The following is a 9,899-nucleotide window of genomic DNA, read 5'->3' as shown; positions in this document are numbered from 1 at the left end:
TCCTCAGACAGGAGGCAGAGAGAGAAGGAGGCTGTGCCTAGCATGGGCTTTTGAACCCCCAAAGCCCACTCCCAGTGACATACCTCCTCCAGCAAGGCCACACCACTGCTGTGGGATGGTCTGTATGGCAAATGTGTTGCTGATTAGTCAATAAATAAAACACTGATTGGCCATTGGCTAGGCAGGAAGTATAGGTGGGACAAGGAGGAGAATAAAGCTGGGAAGTGGAAGGCTGAGTCAGAGAGACACTGCCAGCCGCCATGATGACAAACAGCATGTGAAGATGTCGGTAAGCCACGAGTCATGTGGCATGTGGCATTATGTGGCATTAATGGAAATGGATTAATTTAAGCTGTAAGAACAGTTAGCAATAAGCCTGCCACGGCCATACAGTTTGTAAGCAATATAAGTCTCTGTGTTTACTTGGTTGTGTGGCTGTGGGACTGGCAAGTGAGAGAGATTTGTCCTGACTGTGGGCCAGGCAGGAAAACTCTAGCTACACACCACCTAATGCTTCCCAAACAGTTCCACTAACTGGGAACCAAGCATTCAAACCTGTGAGCCTATGGGGGCTCTTCTCACTCAAACCACCACAGCAGCTATCAATGGTCAGAAGCTCTTTGGCTAGTGGTGGGACTTCATAAGCTCCTCCTTAACCATGGCCGGATTTGTCTGTCTTGATATTGTACAGGCCCTGTGCAGGCAGTCCCAGCCACTGTGAGTTCATGGCAAAGTGTTTATTTTGTTCAGGACCTTGTTTTCACTCTTTGAAATGATTGGGTAGTGTTTCATTGAACGTATGTCTGTAAGTTTATAATGGCATTAGTCATATTCAGAAGGACATCAAGTTGTTTCTAGCCTATGTTATAACAAATATCGTTGGTCTAATATCTCCCTAACTTACGCTTATTCTCTAAAGGCCCAGCTCTCCTAGGAAGGAGGATAGTGGTAGGGTACCTCATCCCTGCCAACCCCAGCACTAGAATTACAGTGCCACACCACATAACCACATAGTCAGACATGTGCAGCTTTACTTTTTGTTTTTCCAGACTTTTCTTTCTTCTGCCAAAAACCTTATTAACACATATTAATTGTGGGTATCATTAATAATAGATCTCATTATAACATTTTCACACATGTATATCATAGGCATTATTCATAATCATCTTCCTCTTCCTCCTGTCTTTTCTCTAACAGGTTGTGATACCCCACATTCATGCTACAGATTCTGCTGTTCCCCGGGTTAAGTAACTCTATGTATTATTTCTCCTCTTTCTGCCTGCATGAAGGGATTTTGTCATAGCTGCAATGCTGTTCCGACAAGTTACCTAAGGTCATCCAGTGCTGAATTGGAGACACTCATGCTGTGATTTGCAAAACACTTTCACTACCCATCATTTTGTTTATTACACTTTTTTTTTTTTAATCAATTGGTTATTATCTGGGTGAAGAAACTAAGGTTCTCAGAGTCTGAGTTTGTAGCTTTTCCAAAGTCATCCACTTGATAATGGCAGAGATAAAACTTGAAACTAGCCAACTCATTTTATCTTTCTCTCCCTTCTCTTTTTTTCATGTCTGTGAAATCAAAGTCGTATTATTTAGAATATGGTAGAGACTGAAACGCTAGCAAATTCTTCCCAAGATTTACTTCCATCAACAATTAGAGTGAAGTATTCAAACAGAGGAATTATGGATCAATTTATTAATCAATCACATTAATCTCCTAGGACAGTGGACAATGCTATTTGGAGAGGAGGGCCAATTCCAGCCTCTAACTGGAAGCTTTTGTCTAATGCGGGAGTCGGGATGTGGGCCTGTAAGCTGGGAACAAGGACAGAAGGAAAGAGCATGCATGTGTGTAGGACACACATTGCACATGCTTGTCAACACTTGCAGAACTTGGAAAGGACCTTCGCAGAACTAGTTCACACCAGATCATGCGATGCTCTACCCAACAGGTGGGGCAAATCCCAAAGGCAAGCAGAGGGCTCAAAAGTGACGGCACTAGGACAGTGTGCTCATCTCAGAATGACCTTGTCTCTCCAAGGACTTAAGCCAAGCTCGGTGTGTGTGACTCTTCATTCCCTAAGGATGGGGTTCCTTTTCAGCAGCTCCAAAGCTACTGGAGCACAAGTTTCCGGCAGTTTTGCCACTTGTGTTTGATGCGCATGCTCAGAAGCACTGCTCCACCGCATGTGCTGCTAAGGAGACCAGAGGGCACGTGCTTGCAGAAGAAAGCTGCATTTTTTAGGGGGTATTGCTGAGGGACCCTGAAGAGAAGAGGCAGTGGCTGGGTGATTACGGGCTTCACAACTGAGCCGAAGACTTTAGGAGGAAGTGGGATCGACCGAGGAACTTTGAGGAAAGGCATGACAAAATCTTGCATCATTTTCTCTTTTGTTTATTTATTGGATTTGGTGGGGTTTTCAAGTTTTTTTTATTTTATGCGTATGGATGTTTTGCCTGCATGCATATCTGTATACCACTTTTATGCCTGGTGACTGAGGAGGCCAGAAGAGGGTGTTTGATCCCCTTGGGACTGGAGTTACAGACAATTGTGAGTCACCATATGGGGAATTGAACCTGGGTCCTCTGCAAGGGCAGCCAGTGCTCTTAACTGATGTCATCTCTCCAGCCCCCTTGACCCTTATATGTAGTTAGTACACGTGTTCTCTGAACACTGGTAACACATCTGAAGAACAGAACTATGCCCCCGCCCCAGTTCAATGGTGAATCATTAGATCCCAGTGGAATGGCAGAGTTGATCCTTGGTATTTGCAGGTGGTTGGTTCCAGGACCCCCTCTACCTTCTTCCCACAGAGAGTGAAATCTGATGTTCAACTCCTTCCATAACATGGCACAGGTTGGGACTGGTGAGATGGTGAGGTAGGACTGGTGATGACTAGATCAGTACCATTATAAGAAGCCACCAGAGCGTTCTCTCTCCCGTCCCGTCTGAGCTGGTGAGGCAGTGGCCCTAATGGAATATGTGTGACATGAAGGGAGTGAAGGGATTGTTTGAGGGGATGGGTGTAAGCGCCTGGGCTTTCTTACTGGGCCAAGATCACCCGATACAGCCGAGAGGAATTAAACCAGGCTGGTTGGAGGGTCCACTGCAAAACTTAAGCTGTGGCAATTTTATTGAGGACAACCAGACCTTCCATACTCTTATCAGAAATAGAATACAGTGTCAGTTGCCAGGATCAGTACAGTCCTAGTCACCAGGATACAATGATGTTTGCAAACTTTACAGGGTTCTCAAGATTAATGTCTAAGACCAATTGTCCTGTCATGCTTCCATATTTCCTTGACTTCTGAGGGAATATACAGAGAAATGCAAAATGGCCTGAACGTGCCACTGCCTGAGGGAGTGTGTAGATCTCTCAGGAACAGGAAGGTACATCGTGCTCCAGGAGCCATGGACTCTAACCTGAAAAACCTGTGATGCCTGCCTCTCAAGGCAGCTAGACCAGGCCAACTCCATGGTTCCCTGCACAGGGGGAACTATCCCAGTAAGAGATGGGGAGGAGGCATGAAGGAGAGGAGTGTGGGGAAGCAAATAAGAGCAAAGTATAAGGATTGATATGTATGAAAATATCACAATGAAAACTACTACTTTGTATGCTAACAAAATAATTAATAAGATAAAAGTATGCTAAAGTAAAAAAGAAAGGTTTAATTTTAAAATGAAGAGAGTGAAAATGTTGAAGAAGAAAAAGAAAACCAGCCGGGCAGTGGTGGTACACGCCTTTAATCCCAGCACTCGGGAGGGAGAGCCAGGAGGATCTCTGTGAGTTCAAGGCCAGCCTGGTCTACAGAGCAAGATCCAGGACAGGCACCAAAACTACACAGAGAAACCCTGTCTCGGAAAAAAAAAAAAAAAAAGAAAAGAAAAGTAAAAGAAAATCAACAACAACAAAAACCCCCCAGGCCCCTGTAGGCATTTTGATCTTGAACTTCCAGCCTTCAGAGCAATGAGAAATGAGTTTCTGTTGTTTAGGCTGCTTGTCATGCTTATTAGCTAGAGCTCTAGTAGACTGCATGGTCATATGACCATCATTAGGTTGGTTAAACCATCCAGGGGTGAACTAAGTGTCCACCCTCACAGAGCTTGTAGTCTGTGAAGGAAGGGGGGCACTAAATAACAGTTGAGGCAAGAGGTAAAGTGATTAATTATGAAAGAGATTAACAGGTGCCTCATAGGGCTTGGGGGAAGTCCTCTGAGGACATCCTCCAAGGGCGTAACCATCAGCCTTACATCAAATTGGTCATCTGAGGTGAGATAGTTCCTGAGCAGGTTGAGAGAGGCTCTTAGGCTTCAAATAGCATGCATGAAGCTCTGAGGTGAGACAGGTTTTGGAAAGAAGCAGACAGGAGAAACTGTCACCAGAGGCGGAAAGTGATGGAAACTGAGACTGGCAGCTAGCAGGCATAGAGGTCCGCGGGAACGGTCAAGGAGCTGGAATTTTATTCTTAGTGTACTGGGAAGCGATTGAAGGCTTTCAGCAGAGACGTGTAATGGTCTGCTCTTCATGTCTAGAAAATCGCTGTGAATAAAGCGAAGATAGGGTTAGAGGGCGGTCACGTGAACCAGGAGAGGGTAAGACAGTCATGATGGGGGGAGGGATCCAGAGCTTCCGAGAAGGTGGCAGTGATGAGAAATGTAGAGCTATTGGTACTTGAGGACCAGTGGACCGGGTGACTGAGAAAGGAGGGGGAAATAGAAGAGAGGCCATAGGTACAAGAGCTGGCGAGAAGAGAGCGTTGAGTCTGGGCAAGGAGACATGCCTAGTCATTGCAGAAGGGTATTGACTGGAGCAGGCCTGCCTGCTGTCCTCATCACCTGGCTGCAAGGGTGTTCTTAGGCCAACATTTGGGAACTTGGCTCTCAGAGGGGCTCCCAAGTAGTTAACTGATAAGATGATTGGACTGTACAAGCAACAGGACCTTTACACTGAAGGTCTACTAGAATTTTGACAGTATAAAGCAGAAGGGGCCAACATGAATGTTCAACCTCAGTCAAACCCTACATCATCAAGTCTCTAACGGACTTTCTACTGTCCGCTAGAAACATCGCCCCTGTGCTGCTGGGATTTTGAGGCCAGGGGAGAGTGCATGAAATCTAGCCTTCTCGGAAGGGGATTGGCCTAGGCTGCATGTGGAGTTCTCCAGAGTCTGCCTGTATGTGTGTGACTTGCCCTTATGATCCAGCTGGGCATCCTTGCTGCACTACTGTAGCAAACCTTACTCAGAGTTCAGCTACAGGCTGGGCCCTGAGTCCTGGAGAACCTCCAAGAGCTGGGGGGCCCTTGACACAAAACATTTACAAGTGAATCACAACACAGAAGAAACCAAAAACCAGAGGAACAGATGACGTCAGCCAGGCAGGGTGAGGTAGAAGCCTGAGGAATTCCACAACCGAAGGATAAACAGGAGACAACATACGCAAGGGGGACAGAACTCAGGCATCTCACTGAGGAATGTCGGCTGGATGTAGCCCAAGATCATTAACGACTTTGGCCAGACAGTCCCTGTGGGCAGTTGTAGGGAGAATTAGCTCATTAGGGGTCGTGAGAGGAAGCCATCCTCTCAAGTATAGGAGGGGCAGAGGCATGTGAGGGAAGTGGACACATATTTTGACAGATGGAAGAAAAAGGGACAGGTACCGAGCTAGATTTAGTAATACAGATGAATGTGGAGTGCACCGTGTGGCTCACAGAGTGCGTGGTCCAGCACCAAGGGCAGGGAGGAATCCAATGTGCTGGGTATCTGGAAAGCCATGTGCACACGCTGTGGAGTGTTTAGCCCACCCTGATGATGGCATGGACCTTTAATTTGGGACTTGGATAGTGAAAAGGAATGCACAGGAGTGTAGAAAAGCAGCCTTCTGGAAGAGGGAAGAACATATGTAAATGTCCGGAAGGAGACGGAGTATGTGCTACAGAGCATGTGGGGCTGGAGGGATCACCGGAGGGAAGGATGGGGAGATGGGCTGAGGACCTTGAGGAGGCTGAGAGCTGGGTATCCAGATGGGACAAGATGGGACAAGTTTTGACAGGAGGAAAATATACGCTAACCTTCTATATAACAAGAACAGAGGCAAAAAAAAAAAGATTTTTAGATCTGACAAGATTTGCACATCTGACGTTTGTTTACAAGGATTGACAGAAATTGTAATATGCTTCTTTATTCCAAAATAATGTAGAATTGTAATGTGCTTCTAGATTTGTCCCTGACAGATCTGTTGACAGTGGCTGTTCCTTCCCTGTCTACTGTGAAAAAGACGCACTGTTGTGTTCTACTGAGTAGTGGAGTCTAATGCTTCTTATCACAGTGAGATGTGGCAGCGTCATGAACTCCAGGAGAATGGGAAGGCCCGAATGATTTCCCTGCAGACCTGGAGCTAGAGCCATCTGCTTGGGTTGCTGGGCAGTTTCCAGTGGACCCTGTAGCTTTGTATTGGCACATGAGTGCTCCTTCATGTACTTTCTCCAGTTGTGTGAGTTCTGCTAAACTCTATAATGAGAATGAGAAGAGAACTGGATGAGTCAGAGTGGGCCTCTGCTGTGGAGGACAAGGGAAAGTCAATGAAGCAGGTACCCTGAGAGAGGGACCTCTACCTTGGAAAGCACTGGGCTTCCAGTCAGATCTGGCATGCTCTTGTTGGCATTTGATGATCTGGAGTAGGTATAGATCTCACCCTGGGTTGTCCGCCTATCTGTGGCAGGTCTCCAAAGTGAAAAGCCTCCTGCGTATTAGAAGAGTGTAGGGAAAGGAAGTTGGCAACTTTGGGAGGGGCAGGATCCACCAATCTGGGCCCCGGGGTACTGGGAAGAAAGTCAATGGGGCAAGTATGTCGAGATGTTCAACATCCTTGAGGTGCTCGAACATGGAGTTTAAATGACCCAGGAAAGGATGGAGCAACATCGCAGAAGTAAAGGCAGATGAAGAAAGTACATACATGGGAATGATCAAGGACGCGGGAACCCTGAGGATGAAGGATGTGTGGTGGGGCTAGTGAAAGATCTGGAAGGATGGCAAGTTGTGGTCAGGGAGCAGGATATTTGGATTTATGACTTCAGAGGTGGAGAAGCTCTGAGTAATCCATAAGTCAGGAAGTGGTCTTGGGAGGGGCACTGTTGACCCTTGTCATCACTGGACCACCTCTTTGATCTGACACTCACATGGCTTTTCTCGCTCCTTTCGGCATCTGATGTACGTCCCTTCCCAACTCCCCTTTCTCCTCTTTCTGGTCCAGCAAGAGGAACTCACAGCATCTTTTCTTATTTCCGGGGAAATTCATTCCACATGTGTCTGATTCACTTGCATTTACAGAAACTTGAAATCTCTAGTGTCCAAATACCCTTTCAACTATTTTTCCCTTCTCTTTCTTAGAAACAGGAAGTTGTGCTTGGCTGAGACAACTCTTCAGTGCTCCTGAGACTTAGAAGATGTTTGGAATGAGGAACGGTGAGGTCTGGGGAAGGCTTCTTTACTTTCTTCTTTGCTGGGACAATTGGATATCACCTGCCAGGGAATACTAGAATGTTTTGATCTCCCTTTACTGAGCCCAAGCCCGGAGGGAAAATGTTCCAAACGGGACAGGTGTCTTTCCCCGTCTCTGCCTTAGCTTGGAGTTTCAGAATGCATTCCCATATTGGTATTTTCTCTCTCTTCCCAATAGTTTTCCCAGAGGAACCCCTTTCTCTTTTCCATGGGGTTTCTGGGTTGGTCGGCAATGTTAAGCAAGTATGGTTACTTCTTTAGTGAGGCGTCAGAGAACCTTCCCATTTGAAGAACAAATCAGGGAAACATGTCACAGGTTATAACGGGGCACACCTATCTTGCTAAGTCTGACAAGGCCGTTCTTGTTTTTGTTGGTCTAGAAAACAGACAGGTGCCTGGGAGGGGTCCCAATCCTCCCGAGGAAGACTGGGAGTCTCAGCTCACTCACAGCTTACATGGAAATCCAACTGTTAGTTCCCTCGGTGTGTTAGCTGATACTGTTTAGAATATTATATCTCTGTTTTATCCAGCCTACATCGCCCCCCCCCCCCCCCCGCCCCCGCCCCGCCCCATGCGCTCGGGATCAAAACCCAGGTTTTCACTTGTGCTAGCCACACATTCAACCACAGAGCTACACTCCAGGGCCCCTACAATATTTCCCTGTACAAAGCAGATAAGGCCATAGTATCTGTTCCTTTAATGATTGCCCACAATGAGCTAGCAACAATGTCGGCTTCCATAGGTGACTTCTTCTCTTTTATGTTCTGTGCACAGAGATTTCCTCATAAAGACATGTTGTCCTGTTGCCATAGGCCACCAAAGGACAGTAAACCCCAGTTTATCTTCCTCAATCACAGCAAAGCTGGTTCCTACTTCCACTCCCTTTTGTCCTCTCATTTTGAATGACCTTGCGGTGCCTAATGATCTGAATGAGGATGGTACTAGGGGTGTGGATGGCTGGCAGGGACACACTCCTTCTCACTTGGGGAATTCCCTCCCCAAATTTGCAGTCTCTGGTTGGCTATTTGGGAATAAAGGACAGCGAAGAAACCCTAGGCAAGGATTCACTTATCTTTTATTTTTGTGACAGGGTCTCATTAAGTAGCCTAGACTGGCATTGAACTTAAGAGCTTCTAGCCTCAGCTTCCTGAGTGCTGGGATTGCATAGGTGTGCCACTATGCCTAATTTTGGATTCACTTATCTTAAGGATGAAAAGTTGGGGGAAAAACCAACTTGATGCTAATGCATTACCTTTGGGATATTTGGGGCAGCTGCTTGGAGTATCCAGATTAATGGCCGAGTTACCTGCTGAGTTAGGGCCTTAGGGCCTCCAACGAGAAACCACTGGTACCCATTTCTGGGGGCAATGGCTAGAAAATGCAAACTCTCAGCAGAGGAAATACCGTCTTTCCCTCTCTGAGCTAAAGGGGTGGCCGCGGCTGGCCAGAGCTGACCATGGTGTGGTCCCCCTCTGCAGCTCTGTTTGCTGAGTACTGAGCTGCAGCTGTTGAATTTTCAGACACAAACAAGTATGTATTCTGTGAGCCTTGCTGAGCCCACACAGCAAGGGAGAGCCAAGCCGGATTCCATTCTGCTTTGCACATCAGCAGCTCTGCTGCCAGCTGAACTCCAGGGCAAAAGCTGTGTCTGGTAATGATACAGGCAGTCGGGATGGCACAGCTGGCCCCACAGGGGAGCTGGTGAGGACGGCACACTCGGCTTTGATTATTTGGGGGACAATGAGAAACGGAAGGGCGTGAAGACTTGCAGAAACACACACCAGTCTCAGCAAAGTGGGGCACAGCAAAGTGGGGAGAAACAGTGTTGATCACCCATCAATAACATGCCTGTGTGTGTATGCTTGTTTATATTTAGGAAAGCCCGGCCTCCTACTCACTGAAAAACTAGACAGACATGAAGTAGATGTCAATTGCCATCGTCTAGAGACCAGTTAAGGAGGACAGTAGTGGCTGCAACTCTACTGGCCTTACTTTGTACCCCAAAAGGTCTAAGTCCTTATTTATACCAGGAATCCATTTTTGTTTGTTTGTTTGGTTTTTTGAGACAGGATTTCTCTGTATAGCTTTGGCACCTTTCCTGGAACTTACACTGTAGCCCAGGCTGGCCTCAAACTCACAGAGATCCACCTACCTCTGCCTCCCAAGCGCTGGGATTAAAAGCATGTGCCACCACCATCCAGCTATGCTTGTTTGTTTTTTAAGACAGGGTTTCTCTGTGCAGCCCTGGCTGTCCTGGAACTTACTCTGTAGCCCAGGCTGGCCTCAAACTCACAGAGATTTAATCCCTCCCAAGTGCTGGGATTAAAGGCATGTGCCACTAACCCCCCGGCCCCCAACCACCAAGCCTGGGGTCCAAGGTTCCATTTAGCAGT

The sequence above is a fragment of the Peromyscus eremicus genome, chromosome 7 (genome assembly GCF_949786415.1).
Source record: "Peromyscus eremicus chromosome 7, PerEre_H2_v1, whole genome shotgun sequence".
Taxonomy (NCBI): Eukaryota; Metazoa; Chordata; class Mammalia; order Rodentia; family Cricetidae; genus Peromyscus; species Peromyscus eremicus.
Note: the sequence above shows the minus strand (reverse complement) of the source record.